A 16,839-nucleotide genomic window follows, 5' to 3' on the forward strand; every position below is an offset into this window, starting at 1 on the left:
CCTGCAGCTCCTCACTACATACCCCTCACTACATCATGGCTGTTCTAGAAGTTTCTAGGAGTCATAATTTAGGGCCAAAGAAATCTCCCAGCCCCAAAGTGTCCCGGATGCTGCCTGGCTTCTCTTTTAGTAAAGCAAGAGAAGAAAGTATTCAAAACAGAAGTTATGAGAGGAAGGCAGGGCACAGAGCTTCAAACCAGGACCCTTAGTAAGAAGTTCAATACGACCAGAAGGAAGCCTGGTACTGTTCATCCAAACCCAAGGAGAATGTCCTGGAGGGGTTCAGAGATCTTCCACGCTGCTGCATTTTCCCTGGCCCCAAGCAATGGGGCCCAGGGAGGAAGGATGGTTTTGGAAGGAACTGAATGCCTGCAGTCCTCCAGGTTGCTGCACAGGCTCACCTCCAGCCTCTTATTCCTCTGCTTCTCAACCTCACTGGTTATGGCTGCCGCAGTCCCATCTGCTGAAGGCTTTCTTCTCTGGTGGTGGTACTGTTTGTGGGGGTTGGGGGTGAAGGTGTAGCTTGGTGGAAGGAAGTTAGGTCATTGGGGCTGTAGCTCTGGAAACGATAATAGGGTCTCTAGATGGCCTCTACTTCCCCAGTCTCTCTCTACATCCTGTTGACAAGGTGCACAGATCCCCCACCACCACTCCCACCCAAGACTGCTGCAACAGACCCAACTAATGGGGCCAGGCCCCCACAGATGGAAACCTTTGAACTGTCCACCTTTGGGTCCATAAGTCTTCCTTCCTTTACGACGATTCTGTGAGATATTTTTTCCCAGCAATGGAATGCTGACAACAGCATGATTTGAAAAATTTCCAAGGATCTTATTTAAGAAAAGACAGCTGGATTCTCATAGCTAGCAGCCTTTTCCTGCAATCTGTCACAGTGTCACATGTCATGCTGCATCTGGAAAGTTCCACTGTGCATTCGTGAGAATGAAACGTGCATTCTGAAGACAGTTTTAACCTTACAGATACCTTGAAGGAGTCTGAAGTCCTAGATACGGGCTTGGGAGATAGCTCGTTCTAGTACTCGATCTGCAAACACAAGGACCTGGGTTCATTTTTCTGAACCCATGTCAAAAGGCTGGGCATGGTGGTGTGTGCTTTTAATCCTAGAGCTGGGGGAGGCAGGGATGGGCGGATCCCTGGAGCTCAATGGCCAGCTGCCTTAGCTGAATCAGTGACTTCCAAGCCAGGAGGAGACTGTCAGACAGAAGGTGGACAATGACTAAAGAACAACACCAGATATTATCCTCTGACCTTCACATATATGCACACCCAGGCATGCGCATGTCTACACACACACACACACACACACACACACATAGACACACACATATATACACAGATACACACACTATATGCATAAGGTACATTAACTTAAAAAATTCTTATCTGGAGAAATAAGACTTAAAAATGTATGTCTATATATATATATCTTAAATCATTCTGCTTATATAAGAAAAACCAACCCATTTGACTAACAGTGAGGAATAGTCTAGAAAAATTATCAGATTTTAAAGGGAAAATGAAAAATTTGGACAAAATGGCTAATTATTTACAAGGAAAATAAAATCTGTTAGCCATCAATTTGCTGAAAGTATCCTGGTGCTGGATGCAAGCATCTTGTTAGGTTTTTGTGTGTATGCTGCGGCCCTCTGTAAACCCAGACCTTCAGGAGGTGGAGATAGGAAGTCCCCAGAGCAAACTGGCTAGTGTGGTTAGCTGAAACAGAAAGTTCTGGGTTCAGGAAGAACCCCTGCCTCAATATATAAGGTAGAGTGATCCAATATTACCCCAAGCCCTAACATACATGCACACACCCATGCACAAATTCCACACACACACACACACACACACACCAGAAAAAGACATTACAAATTCCTGAAGGTACTGCATCTGAGTAATGGGCACTGTATTAGAGACAGTGTGTAGATTTCCATTCAATGGGAAGCTATAGGACCAAGGACCTGTTTCCTTCAGCCAACAAATCACAAGAGAAAATGAGAGTGGGTTGAAAAGAACCTGTGTGGACCTGGTATTGATCCTGATGTGAGCAAGCTGTCATAGGATGTCGATGGCAATGCCTGCAGGAGCTCTGGGGATGCAAGGAAGCATTGCAGTTTTTGTTTTTAAAATGTATATAATTTTAATTACCTGTATTAAGGGGGTGGGACCTGGGCATGTGCAGGAGTCTTCCTGTCTGCCACACGGGATGTGAGGAGCAGGCTCAGGTCATCAGACTTGGTCTCAGGCACTTTTACCTGTGAGCCATCTCACTGGTCCAAAATTCACATACATTTTTAGTTTTTATTTTTCCATGTATGTCTGTGTACTTGAGCATGTGTATATCCACTACATACATACAGGGTCCATGGAGGCCAGAGGATGTGTCAGATTCCCTGGAGCTGGAGTTACGAGACATGTGATGTGGGTGCTGGGCACCAAACCCAGGCCTCGGAAAGAGCAGCAAATGCTCTCAACTACTGAACCATCTCCCCAGTCTCAAAATCCATATATTTTAGAAATATCAACTGAGTTTTTTTTCTTTTTTTTTCTTTTTTTTTGAGACAGAGTCTTATTATATAGTCTTGGCTATCCTGGAACTTGCTGTGTAGACTAGGCTGGTCTTGAACTCACAGAGATCCTCATGCCTCTGCCTTCTGGGTGCTGGGAGTCACTACTCCCAGCCTTAGTTATTTCTTTACAAATGGAAAATGTCTTAAATTTTAGCTGGACATGGTGTCACAAGTCTTTAATCCTAGCACTTGAGAGGCCAAGTGAATCTCTATAAATTCAAGGCCAGCCTGTGCTACAGAGTGAGATTCTCTCTCTCTCTCTCTCTCTCTCTCTCTCTCTCTCTCTCTCTCTTGCTCTCGCTCTCAAATAGCATTTGATTTAGTTGATTTTTTGCTGTGGATTTTTTAAATTTGTGGGGTTTTTTTTCTTTTCTTTTTTAGCAGAGTCTCACATAGCCCTGACTCACCTCAAGCTCATTTTGTATCTGAGGATGACTTTGATCCTCCCGCCTCCACTGCCTAAGAGTTGGGATTGCAGGCAGAGATCACCACTCCTAACCAATGCCTTCAAGTAAAATAAATTATCTACTAAGTTTAAAAATGTGTCCTTCTGGTCTGGAGACATGGGTCAGAGGTTAAGAGGACTTACTGCTCTTGACAGAGGACTTAAATTCAGCGGGCAGCTCATAACTGCCCATAACCCCAGCTCCAGGGGAACCTGGCCTCCTCCTCTGGCCTCTCTAGGCACTGCACCCATGTGTATAAACCCATCCACAGACACACACATATACATGTGCTTGGTGTCCCTGTAAGATCTGCCAGTCAGCAAGGGAGAAGAATGACAGATGGAACAGAAATGATCATGAATGGACTGTGATCGGGAGATACTTACAGGTGTGTGGAAGGTTCCATGATAGAAAGCTTTAAAAGGCAGCATGTGGACTGGGGCGATGGCTCAGAGGTTATGAGCTCTCCCGCAGGGCCCAGCATTCACACAGCAGTTCACAACCGTTCCTAACTACCCAGAACTCCAGTTCCAGGGAATCGCCTACTCTCTTCAGCACTCTGGATACCAGGCACACACATGGTGCACAGACATACATGCACGCAAAATGTTCATATACATAACATAAAGTAAAACTTTTTCAAAGGCAGTATTATCACATATTTTTTAAAACTTAAAACTATCTATAACCTTCTCTTCCAACCAAAGCAGAGTAATGGAGGCCAGGTGTACCTCCTTGAGATGATCAGACACAGGTGCACACAGGTGCACAGAATGCTCCCATGCATGTGCACACACATACACATGCACACACACATGCACATAGAACACTCACACACATACATGTAAGCACATGCACATACTTATGCACGTACACTACATACACCATCACTGCCAACAATGTTATTTCAAACTCTGCTCCTCGTTCAAGGGAAGGCTGGTCCTTGAGAGAGAGGACACAAATATTCAAATGCCACAGCTCACTGTCTTGAGAGAGTTCTCAGGCAATAGGGGAGTGAGAGGTTACTGAGACCACATGAGTCCAGAAAGAAAAGAGGTGTTCAGGCTGAATCCCAGGACCATCCATTCATGGGATTAATACACGATACAGAAGGAGGATGTGAGATCAAAGATGCAGGAGAAGCTCCTGACAAAACCCAGCAGCCATTCTCAGAAAGAAGAAAAACAAAACCCTCCATGAATTTGAATTAGAAAAAAGCTCTTTAACCCACTCAGGGCACCTACAAGAGTACTGTCACACATAGTGGTGATGACAGACTGCCTGCCATTCCCACAGGACCTGGAACAAACCATGTATGTCAGCTCTCACCACACCAATTGCCTCTGTATTGGAAATTCCACGTTGTGCAATCAGGTAGGGAAGAGAAGTGAAAGGCAAGGAGAGAGAAAGCATTTGCTTCTCTCACTGGATTTGTCTGCATCCAGGGAGAGACCCTGCCTCAAAAACATAAGGTGGAGCATGATCGACAAAGACACCTGATGTCGACCTCAGTGTAAAGACACACACACACACATTTGATAAGATCTACAAAGCAAAAGCAAAAGCAAAACCTACCGAAACTAAGAAATAAGCTTTGGGTTGCCTTATCAAGCTTCAATGTGATGGTTTTTGTTTTTGGTTATTATAATCCATTTTGTCATGTTTGGTTAGTTCCTAGAAGCCTGTTGCTTTCTCATTAGAGACAGAAAAGGAATGGATCCGGAAGGGAGGGGGCCGGAGAAGAGGGACTGGGAGGAATAGAGGAAGGGAGGGAGGGAGGGAGGGAGGGAGGGAGGGAAAACTGTAATCAAGATATATTGTATGAGAAAAGAATTCATTTTTCACAAATGAAAAAAAAACTTAAAAGTGAGTTTAGCAGAGAGGAAGCAATACATAAAAATCAGTTGTCTCCCATCTTCCTTCTCCCTCCTTCCCCATCTCTCTTACCTCCTTTGTTTCTTCTCCTTTCTCTGGTTTTTAGAGAGTATCTTCCTTCTATAGCCCAGGGTGGCCTGAAGCTATCTAAGCTTCATGAATTCCGAGGCACCACCATGCCTAACCTTCCATTGTCCTTACAAACACCAGCAATCCAAACTTGAAATTGCAAAGGCAACACCATTTGTCCTGGCAGCTACAAGGTAAGACACAGGGTGCAAAGCCCAGGAGCGTGACCAGCCCAAGTGCCAGGGCAGCTGCGACACACTGTCAAACCTGGTGACCTCCAGGACTGGACTCTCAGCTCAGAGTCTGAGCAGCAGCTGGGAGGGCTGTGGTTCACTGTTGTTGGCACCGAGAACCTGTGTGCTCTGGCTTGTTGCTGAAACACTGATTAGCACTGGTCTGCCTCTGTAGTCACAAACCCTCTTCTCCCTGGCCCCACCCCTCTCCTGGTCTCTTCACCTGCTCCTCACATAAGAACTTTATGGCTTTAGGGCCATCTGGATAACCCAGAATGATTCTCCCAAGATACTTAATTATATCTGCAGAGGCCCCTTTCTTCCAGATCAGATCACAGCCAGGTCCTAGGGATGAGGTTGAGGATGGCATGCTTTGGTGAGGGTCATGGTTGACCTGGGCCTGTAATGGAAACTGTGACAGCCTACAACGCAAATCAGACAGTGGTTAGCTAAGTGAAAGACACACTTCATTTGAAGTGGAAAGACTCAAGATTAGCAATATGTTAAACCCTCACTAACTAATTATATTCCAATCTGGTGCTAAGCAAAATCCAGCGGCCTTGTCTTATAGAAGCTGAAAAACTGATTTTAAAATATATATGGAAAGGCAAAAGACCCGACACAACCTAGACAGCGTTGGCAGACAGCGCCTACCACTGCACCATGAGCGATCCTTCCAGAAAGTTGCTGTGTGGTGCTGGGATAGAACATGTTCTTCCTTGTCTGTAGATATTGCTCATTTTAGATACAATTAACACACAATGTTTGGCAATTTGGTAAGGTTTTCTTGTATGTGCTAGCAGGATAGCCCTGGGCCTGCTGTGCACCAAGAGTGGGGTCTTTCAAGGAGCTACATCTCCAGCCTGATTCCGTTAGCTTTGGCATATATATGTACACCCCCTTGAAACCAGCACCACGGTCAGCATAAGGAATGTCCCCGGGACCCTTAGAGTCTCTGGAAACACCTTTGCAAGACCTCCCTCCCAGCCCAGACAGCCTCAGACCTGCCTTCTGTGGCTGGGATGGCCGTGCACTGTCTGCAGTTTTACCTAAGTGGAATCAGACAAAATGTTTTCTTCTTCTGTCAGGTTTCCGTCTCAGCATCATTCGGCTGAAGCTCATCCCTGTTATTGTAGGTACCCGCAGCTTATTCCTTTTAATCCTGAAGAATATTGTACCCAGCGGATATTCCACCCTGGCTTAGTATTCTGAAATAGAGTCTATATTCTATTCTATAGAATATTCTATATATATATAGAATTCTCTCTATATTCTATATATTCTATATTCTATATTCTATATTCTATATTCTCTCTATATTCTAGCCCTGGCTGCCCTAAAACTCAACTCTGTAGACCAGGCTGGCCTTGAACTGTCATAGATCCCCTGCCTCTGCCTCCTAAGTGCTGGGGTGAAAGGTGCCCACCACCATGCCCCGTTTATTCCACAAATGCCTATTTCCTCTCCGGCTCATGATATTGGCCTTGCTTCCAGTGTTCCCAGATGTCATGAGCACTTGGTAGGCCCTTGCTTTGTTTTATTCTTGGATAGATATCTAGGAATAGCTGGGCTCCATTTTAACAGTTTTAATGTCTTATACAACTGCGTCCTAGAGTGATTGGGTCACTGTGCTCCCCACCGGCAATATCAGAGTTCAAGCTTCTTTATATTTTCAATTATACCTTGTATGATGAATCCTTCTTGACTTTTAAAAACAGTTTTAAAGTTGCCATTCCCCACCCCCATATGTACGTGTCCAAGTACATACACGTCAAGGCTAGAAGTTGATGCCAGTATCTTTCTCAATTGCTCTCTCCTTTATTTTTTAGATAGGGTAGGTCTCTCCCTGAACCTGAAGCTCACCCGTGTGGCTAGACAGGCCTCCGAGCCCCCAGAATCTACTGCCTCTGCCTCCAAGCTCTGGGGTCACAGTGATACAATGCCAGGCCTGTTGGTGTTTTAAATCTGGATGCCAGAAGATCTGAACTTGAGTTCTTACACTTTATGGCAAGGGTTTTTCCTGACTAAGCCATTGCCTCCTGCTATTTTTACAAGTTAAAAAGAAATCGACCTCCTACCTGAACTCCGCTGCCTGCCACTCCCGGCCTCTGGTGGACCTCTGCAAGTTGCTACATTTTGGCACTGAGAGGCTTGACTCATTTCATTTTGTGCTCTAAAATGTCTTAAAAAATTGAAATTTATTTCTTAGGTTTTTTTCTTTTCCTTGAGAATTTCTGAAGGACTGAATTTGGAAAAACATAACCTGTGTTGTAACAGCCGTCTTCCAACCTCCTCAGTCCTGTCTCCAAATATTGCTCAGTAAGAGAAAACCGTCCATTTCTACTCTGACTAATTCGTGGTTCTTCTGGCTTTCCACCACACAGTCGGCACACAACCTCTCTTGCCAGATGTTCGGCTTCCTGCTTTCTATATTTAAAACACGCAGAGGAGATACAGCCGTGATAGCCACATAATTTTTTATTTTCTTCTTTGGGTCAATGATTTAAAATGTTGACATCATTTCAATTTGAAGGCCCAAGATTGCCGATTCCCCGACCTCACTTAGGAAGGGGTACAGGAGAACTGTCTTTTATAGGGCTGGGAGGGAGGTCAGGCCAAGGCCCTGAGGCCTCCTCTGCAGGAATTTCTAACACAAGGCCTCCTGGCTGTGGGCCAGAAACTGAGTCATGGAGCAAAGCTGCCTGAAAAATAAACCTTTGGGCTAATGAGAAACGCTGCTTCAGAAGGGCCTTTGTCGGAGCTGCAGATAGAGGTCTGAAGCGGCGCCCGCCTCGTTCAGGCCTCACTGGAACTAAACCTGCAGTGGGGGGGGGTCTTCCCACCCCCATCCAGTTAGGGACACAGAAATGCTTTCTGCCCTTGAGCAGCCCACAGCAAAGGAGGGGTGAACTGGGGAACAGAGAGCAGCCCGGAGGAGGACGGGCGTCCGCCATGGGACGTGCCAAGCCAGGTCCTGTGAAGAGAAGCAAAGCCACAGAGGGGCCTGCTGTGCTCACCGGGCAGAAGGATCCACTTTCTGGACATGGGGACACTAAATGTGAGCTCTTTGTTCCTGTATTTTGAGAAGTTCAAATAATCCCCTGCAGAGGAAGAGGAAATTCAGAATTAAACTAAGCCAGGGGGTCATTCTGGTAACAAGTTTCTTAGAGTCAGACTTTCCAGGTTGTTTGTATTGAGATGGAATTTTACTAGGTACCCTGGCTGGCCTCAAACTCACAGGTTTTCCTGGCTCTGCCTCCTGAATGCTGACATAAAATGTGGGTACCACTAAAACCAAGGGTTTTTTTTAAAAACCAGTGTTAGAATTCTTTAATCTCAGTGTTTAAATTAGCCCATTATTGTCCCAGTGCCCTGTACCATGCTCCTCTAGGCTGGTGAAATATCTTACTTAGTCTTCCAAACCCGCAAGACCGAGCAAAGGCTCAAGACTGTGTGTGGCCCTAGATACTGGTTCAGTTCCGTGCCTCAGCCCTCCTTTTGCCCACCTGGGCTCAGGCAGAGACCTCCAGCATAGCAGAAACATACACATATCTTTTCCTTAAAAATCTAGAGTCCTGCCGGGCAGTGGTGGCACACACTTTTAATCCCAGCACTCGGGAGGCAGAGGCAGGCAGATCTCTGTAAGTTCGAGGCCACCCTGTTCTACAAGAGCTAGTTCCAGGACAGGCTCTAAAGCTACAGAGAAACCCTGTCTCGGGGGGGGGGGGAGTCTAGAGTCCTTTTTGGAGACCAGTCTCTCTAAAGGACAGCTGTCTGTGCTCTGACCTACAAGAGGTGAAAGCAAAACCTTGACCTCAAGATGCCCTCATTCCACAATAGACAGGGTCTGACTCCGCAGCTATGGACATTCTGTTAAACGTAGTCCAGGCTCAAAGGTGTGTTGTCAGGTAAGGCGGGACTATAAAAGGAGACTGCTCATGCATTTCCTGGCCACCCAGACCCAAAAAAATCACACAGGAACTGTATTGATTACAACACTGTTTGGACAATAGCTTAGGCCTATTCCTAGCTAACTCTTACATCGTAAATTAACCCACTTCTATTAATCTGTGTAGCACCATGAGGCTGTGGCCTACCAGTAAGGTTCCAGTGTCTTTCTCCTTTGGCAGCTACATGACACGTGTCTGACTCCACCTTCTTTCTCTCTGCATTCAGTTTATTCCCCCCACACACACCAGCTCTACTCTGCCCTGCCATAGGCCAAAGCAATTTCTTTATTAACCAATGATAATAAAGCATATTCACAGCCTACAGCAGAGAATTCCACATCACAGGACACAGGACCAAGGCTTCACGCACCTCAGGTTGGCCTTGCATTCACTGTATAGCCAAGGGTGACCTTGAACTTCCACTCTTCCTGACTCTCCACCTTGTAAGGGTGGGAATTACATAGAGGGAATTGCCCTCTATGCCTGGATTATGTGAGACGTGCATCAGCTGAGCTACGTCTTCAGCCCTCTTTCCACTTCCCTCTGTGTAACCGGGTCCAGGCTGAAGTCTCGACACATCACTTCCCCACTTCAAGGCTTTCCAGAAGAGCCTGGAAAGCACCAAGGCAGACTCCAGCCGGAGCCCCGCTCTTCCTCACCCGCCAGAGCCACTGTCCCGGTCCCTTACACCAGCTGAAGAGTTGGCAAATCTTCTGAAGAGAAAGAAAGTCAGTGCCAGTTCCATGTGGTGGTCCTGTGATGTGTGGGGCAGCGCTGGTGAAACACTGGGTCCCATGCTTGGCATCCAGTAGAGTTCAGCAAACTGCAATGGTTCCCCGACAGCTCTCCAATTCCCTGGGGGGCATACGCTATTACACAGAGCAGTCCAGCTGGGCATGGTGGGTCATACCTGAAATTCCAGCACTCAGGAGGCTGAGGCAGGAAGATTGTGAGTTCAGGGCTATCCTTGACCACATAGAGGAAATTTGTCACCAAAATTGCACAATCTTTCCTTCCTCTTGGAGCACACAAACAACAGGTGATCAGTTGAGCAGGGGATGAGCAGAATCCTTCCCCTCTGTTCCAGTGCCTAGTAAATGGTATCCAGCAGGGGAAGTAGGTGTAAGACAGGCCAGGGCAGCTCCAAGGATGCTCTCTTGGAATACAGGGTGCAGAAAGTGGGATGTGAGTTTAGAAACAGCACCAATCTGACAAAGTCTAATGGATAGAATAATTACAAATACAATACAAAGCTGGGTTTGTATTCTAGTTGCTCCTTTAGTTTGTTTTTTTTATTTTGCAGTATTTTATTTTATTTTAAAATTTCATTGAATATATTCAATGTACATGGCCCTGTGTTCCGTGAAGATCCTTTGAATAAACATTCGTTGTGTGTTGGACACACTCCCCCTAATTTACTTTTGATTACATCTTGTGAAAGCATGGCTCTGGCGTGGTGGTGCACAACTGTGAACCCAGACCTTGGGATGCTTATACAGGATGGTGGAAAGTTTGAGCCTATCCAGGGAGGGATATCAAGACCCTTTCTCAAAACCAAACCAAAGAAAACGACAGGGGCTGGAGAGAAGGCTAGCTCAGTAGATAAAGTTTGCTGGCCAGCAGGTCTAGCCTGAGCTCCAGGATGAGCACCTGTCTCAAAACATAAAGAGAAGAAACTTAGAAGACACCCAACATCAATCTTGGCCTCCAGGTGCAAATACATGCACATGTGCATGCATAGTGAACACGTACATATATACACACACACAATAAAAAGTATCAATTTGTGTTATGTTAGATTTTTGATTTAAACTGGCCTAATATTATGGACAGTTTGAACAGCCATGATGTAAGCTAAACTGTACATCCAGGTTCATACCTGAGTATCAGTATGAGCCAAAAAACTCCCACAAGGGCCTGCAAGGCAGCTCCCGTCAGGCCCTGGGCTGTCGCCCAGCAGGCTGAGGACAAAGGACGCAGAGGCCAGCTTTCACTTTGTTGCCCTGTATTCCAGGACCAGAATGATCACAAGGCCCTAGGGAGGCTGGGAACACAGAGGTGGCGGGCATGGGCAATAAGCTCAAGCAGACGTGAACCTGGGCGTCTGCCAGGATCCGTGTTTCCATGAACGTGATCATTCTCACTGTCATTGTGGGCTTGGGTCTTTAGCCCTGACTGCTCACCTTTGCAACGCTCTCTTCTGGACTCGCGGCTCTCGATGGGGCCTTGCGGTGGCTCACATCTGTCTCTGCCCCACACTAATACTGCTCTTCGGGAATATGCACCTTCCCTTCACATTTGCAAGTCCAAACATGACTCATCCTTCAAGCTCAGCTCAAACACTAGTCAGTGAATCAGCCAAGAGTGAACAAAAGAACTGCCAATGCTTAAGTTAGAAAGGCGTGGCTCTTAACTCGCAGGAAGTTCTTTACTCCAGCAAGGAGTCTCAGCTCACTGACTTGCTGTCACGGTTTGGATTACAATCTTGGTAGAGCTTGGGGCTTGACTACTTATTTTCTTCTCTTTCTTCTTTTCCTTTTTCTTCATGATTTATTCTTTTTATTTTATGTGCATGCTTTGCCTGTGTGAGAGTCAAATCACTTCAAGATGAATTACAGACAGGTGTGAGCTGCCTTGTGGGTGCTGGGGATTGAACCGGGTCCTCTGGAAGAGCAGCCAGTGCTCTTAACTGCTGACCCATTTCATTTCTCCAGCCTGGGGCTTGACTTTTTGATCCTAAGACAACTACTACAGTTCAAAGATGTTCCTGAATGTAAGGCATGTGGAGGATGCCAGGAATGGTAAACTAACAAGCCAGGGACCAAGGCTCTACAGGATTGGAAACCGAAAGGGATCCAATGTGGTCATGTTTTACAGACCCTGGGTGAAGAAACAGAAGGAGAGCAGCTGGAGCTTCCTGGTCCAGTCAACAGATGGTGGCTGGAACCTGGAGCTGGAACCTGCCCCGTCTCCATGTGTCTCCCTTTCCAAGCTTACCGCAGACGTGGAGATGACTGTGCTCAGAAGAGGCAAATGAGGGACCACAGGCTATCATAAGGAGCCAGCTAGTAAGGAGTGGAGAGATGGCTCAGTAGGTAATGCGCTTGCATAAGGACTTAAGAGCCTGGGAGGAAGAGTCAGTCACTGGCCGCCCAGTCTAGTCTACTTGGGGAGTCTTAAGTCAAGGAAGGGTGGATAAAACCTGAGAAATGACAGCCAAGATTGTCTTCTGGCCTCCAGATACAAAGAAAGCAAAAGAAGAAAAAGCACCCATCAAGTAAGTATTTCAGACTTTGCAGCTCAGATGATTTCTTTTGGATAGCCTTATTATTTTCATTCTGTTCTGTTTTGTTTTGCCATCTGATTTTTCAATTTTTTAAGAAGGCAAGCCCCCTCCTCAGCTAAAAGTGGTGGGCTAGAAGGAGTCGCTGGCTACCCAACATGTTCTGGTTCTCCTTGGCGTGTCCAAAGCCCTTCCTGGGCCTCAAACTGAGAAAGCTCTCCTGGCCATGGTTCTACAAAGAAAGACCTATCTCCTGAGTGGAGTCCTCTGACTGTTCTCAGAGTTGGAAGAGCAGGCATATTTGTGTGTGACTAAAGGCCACTTGGACACTGGGCATGGAACTGACCGGTCCCATTCAGGGTGATATTCATGCCCTGCTTCTCCTGACCTCCTGCAGACAGAGAAGACAATCCCTGAACAGTGCTGAAGATGCCTGCTGTGTCTATGTAGGCAAGTGAGAGTTTCCACCACCCGACCCCCAGCGGCACACAGTAACAGATTCTTTTCTGGTCACTGATCCTCAATCTTTGTCCCATAGAAAAACTGGGAATTCTGGGCCGAAGGAAGTCCTTCGGGCCTTCCTAGTTGGTAGGGAAGTCTTCTCCTGCAGGCTGAGAAGGCACTGAGGGACCAATGTGAATGATAGTTCATTTGAACTAGGGGCATGGTTGCTGCCTAGGTGCCTTGCCACAATGGTCTGACACCAGAGAAAATGGCCAATGAAAGGCACAGCTTTGTCTCTAAGAGGAGAACGCACAGTGTGCACTTGATGGGAGGCAGGTAGGAGAGCATGAGAGGAGGCAACGGCTGTGCAGGTCCTGCAGAGTGAGGTTCGGGGGGGGGGGGGCGCATTCACCAAAGACAGCAACGGACTTCAAGGGCCAAAAATGAGGTGTGAGAAAAGAGACCTTGAAGGACTGTCCACGAAATAAGGAGGTTTTAGGTGGATGGCATTACGGGAGCCGTCTGTGTTAGCTCTCCATCACTGAAGAGAGTACACATCACAAAATGCCAGAGAAAACCAACTTGCTAGAAGGGAAGACTTACTGACTGTATATGCAGTGCCTGAAGAGACCAGAAGAAGCCATTGGATATCGTATAACTGAAGTTATGAGTGATTGTGAGCCCCTGTGTGGGTGCTGGGAACTGAACCTGGGACCTCTGGAAGAGCAGCCAGTGTTCTTAACTGCTGAGTCATCTCTCTATCCCCTGCAATATCTATTTTAAGGACTAATTTTTGGATACTTTTTCCAAGAGAGCAAAAGTTTCTAAGTCGTGTGTGTGTGTGTGTGTGTGTGTGTGTGTGTGTGTATGTGCATTCAAATACACACACTAAAAAAACTAAATGGTCATTTTGAAAAAAGTTTTTAGTCTTGTGGATGGTGATATCAATAGAATGGCCAGGGAAGAGACCCTGGGACTGCTGTCTGGGTCAAGAGGAGTATCTGTGAGTTGGCAGTGTACACTGGATTTTCTGGAAGCAGAAGTTGAGAATTTGGGTTACAAGAAACCTAAGTCGCCCAACATTGTCCACAAGAAGACCCATTTGGGACTGAGGGTAGCTGGCTTGGGGGGAGACACAGCTGGGGAAGCCTGCAGGATCTGGTAGCTGGAAGCTGATGAGACTTGGGACAGTCAGCAAGACTTTAAAAGGAAATCTGGGCTGGCAATATCTGTGTCAACCTCTGCATTTTTTCCTTACATACTAGACAATGCTCGTTGAAATGGGGCTACCTCTTCTACTAGCCAGGTTAGGGTAACAGGGACCAGGTTTACTCTGCCTTTTAAAGCAATAGCAAAAACAAAATATAACAAGCAATACTTTTAAAGGCATGGTATCTATGTTTACCAGCGACAATTCCTGGACAGAAAACAAGGACAGGGGAGTTCGTGCAAGTTGTGACAGACTCCCTGAGTTCCAGAGATAGAGCTGAGGTTCTGGGGAGACCGAAACATTGAAGCACACAGGAAGAGCCCAGAGAGAAGACAGGGACAGCGTGCTGCATCTGTCACAGGTATGTGAGGAAAGGGAGCACAGAGAAGATGCAGCAAGCCTGCAGCGATGCCCGTCCCCACCACAGTTAATGGAAAGCTCCGAACCCGTACATCCTGGATGCAATCACGGAATCTTATTTCAGTAGTGGAAATGACCAGCCCTATTCTGACCACTGCTCTGACCCTCACAAACCACTTCTGGGTCACCCAACTACATCCCAGGACAAAATGTAGGAATGCAAAAATACCCAGCATCCAACGGAGTCAAATTTACTGTGTCTGGCATCTAATCAAAGATAATCAGGCAGGCTACGAAGTAGGAAAACATGAGGACAATAACCACAGGCTCCCAGCCAAGTCAGAAGAGACAGATGGTGGAATTCACAGGCAAACACATTGAGAACTGGAGCTCGGGGCTGGGGAGCTGGTTCCTCAGACAAAGGCATTTGCTGTCAAGATTGACCACCTGAGTGGTCAGAAACCATATGATGAAGGGAATGGACACCGTAACTGTTCCTCTGACCTCCACATGTGTCATGGCATACAGGTGCCCACACACACACATACACACAAATAAATAAACCATAATACAATTAAAAGTTATTATAATTGCACCACAGTAGCTGGAGACACGAGAGATAAATACCTAGGTGGAGGGCCGGAGAGAAGCTTATAAAGTGGTCAGAGTGCTCACTGTGAGGCCCGAGGACAGGAAGCTCAGATCCTCAGCACCACATAAATCCAGGTACCGTGGCATGTGCCTGTAAATCCAATGCTGCGGTGGGGCCGAGACAAGCAGATCCTGGGGCTCAGTGGTCAGCCAGTCCAGCTGGAATAGAAAGTTCTACATTTAGTAAGAGATCCTCTCTCAAGTAATAAGGTGGCGAGTAACTGGGCAAGATACCCAATATGTTCTGGCCTTGCACATACACACAGGCAAGTACACCTGCACACACATACACATACATGCATATTACACACACACACACACACACAACATACACACATAGACATTATACTTACACACCATGCCCCTCTTCCCAAAAATTTAGGTTGAGAATTTTTGTTTTATTTTGTTTTGTTTTTTACGAAAACTACAATGTCTCGAAAAATACACGGAATGCGGTTAACAACAGGTCAGACACTGGAAGAGAAAAGAAGGACGAACTTGAAAATAAAACAGTGGAGATTACACAGGATGAAACAAAGAAAAGCAGGGTTTTGGTTTTTGTTGGAATAGATCGTCGGTGAGCTGTAGAGTGACTGCAAATGTCCCAAATACATGGATGCATAATCTGGTATCTCTTCTTGTCATGTGACTTTTTTGCCTCTTAACAATTATCAGCATATATGGAGTCACTGAAGAAAAAGATAGAATTGACAGAAAATTATTTAAAGAAAAACATGGTCAAAAGTTCTCCAAATGTAAAACTTGACAAACCATTAAATATGTTGATGTGTTTCCTCATGATGGTGGTGTGTGTGATATGCACACATGTGTACATGCTTGTACGTGTGCATACATATGCAGGCCAGAGGCTGGCATTGGTTGTCTTTCTCTACCACATCCCACCTTATTTTTTGAGACAGTCCCTTACTAAACTCAGAACTCACCAATTCAGCAAGACTGGCTGCCCACTGAGCTCCAGGGACCCTCCTGTCTCCATCATCCTAGTGCTGGGATTAGAGGTGCATACCACCAAATACAACCTTTTTGTTGTTGAAGATAGGGTTTCTCTGTGTAGCCCTGACTTTCCTGAAACTCGCTTTGTAGACCAGGCTGGCCTCAAACTCACAGAGATCCCCCTGCATCTTCCTCTCAAGCTCTTGGATTAAATACGTGTGCCACCACACCAGGCTCTAATCTGGACTTTTAAAGGATGTATTTGAGTATGGGATTTGAACTCATGTCCTCGTGCTTAGGTGGCAAGCAAGCTCTTTACCAACTGAGCCTTCTTCCCAATGCCCCCACAATGGCTTTTAATGAAACATTTGGTGCTAGAACTCGGTACTTCCTCAAGTCCTAATGGTGATGCTCATTTTCTTCTCTGGGATTATTTGATCCATAGTACCCACTGTGTGCTGAAAGTTAGTGTATTTTCAAATGATGTGAATCAGGGAACAGGGAGGAGGGTATGCTGGACCACACACTCTGTGGCTCTGCCAGGATGTTCTCTGAAAAGGTTAAGAATCAGCTTTTAAGAATTCTGTTAAGAAGCTGGGTGATGATGCATACCTTTAATCCCAGCACTTGGGAGGCAGAGGCAGGAGGATCCCTGTGGTTTCAAGGCCAGCCTGGTCTACAGAGCAAGTTCCAGGACAGCTAAAGCTGTTACAGAGAAACCCTGTCTCAGGGTTGGGGGGAGAATTCTGTAAAGAGATTGAAGATTTAATTTAACC

This window comes from Myodes glareolus, chromosome 14 (assembly GCF_982192425.1).
Source record: "Myodes glareolus chromosome 14, mMyoGla1.1, whole genome shotgun sequence".
Classification (NCBI taxonomy): Eukaryota; Metazoa; Chordata; class Mammalia; order Rodentia; family Cricetidae; genus Myodes; species Myodes glareolus.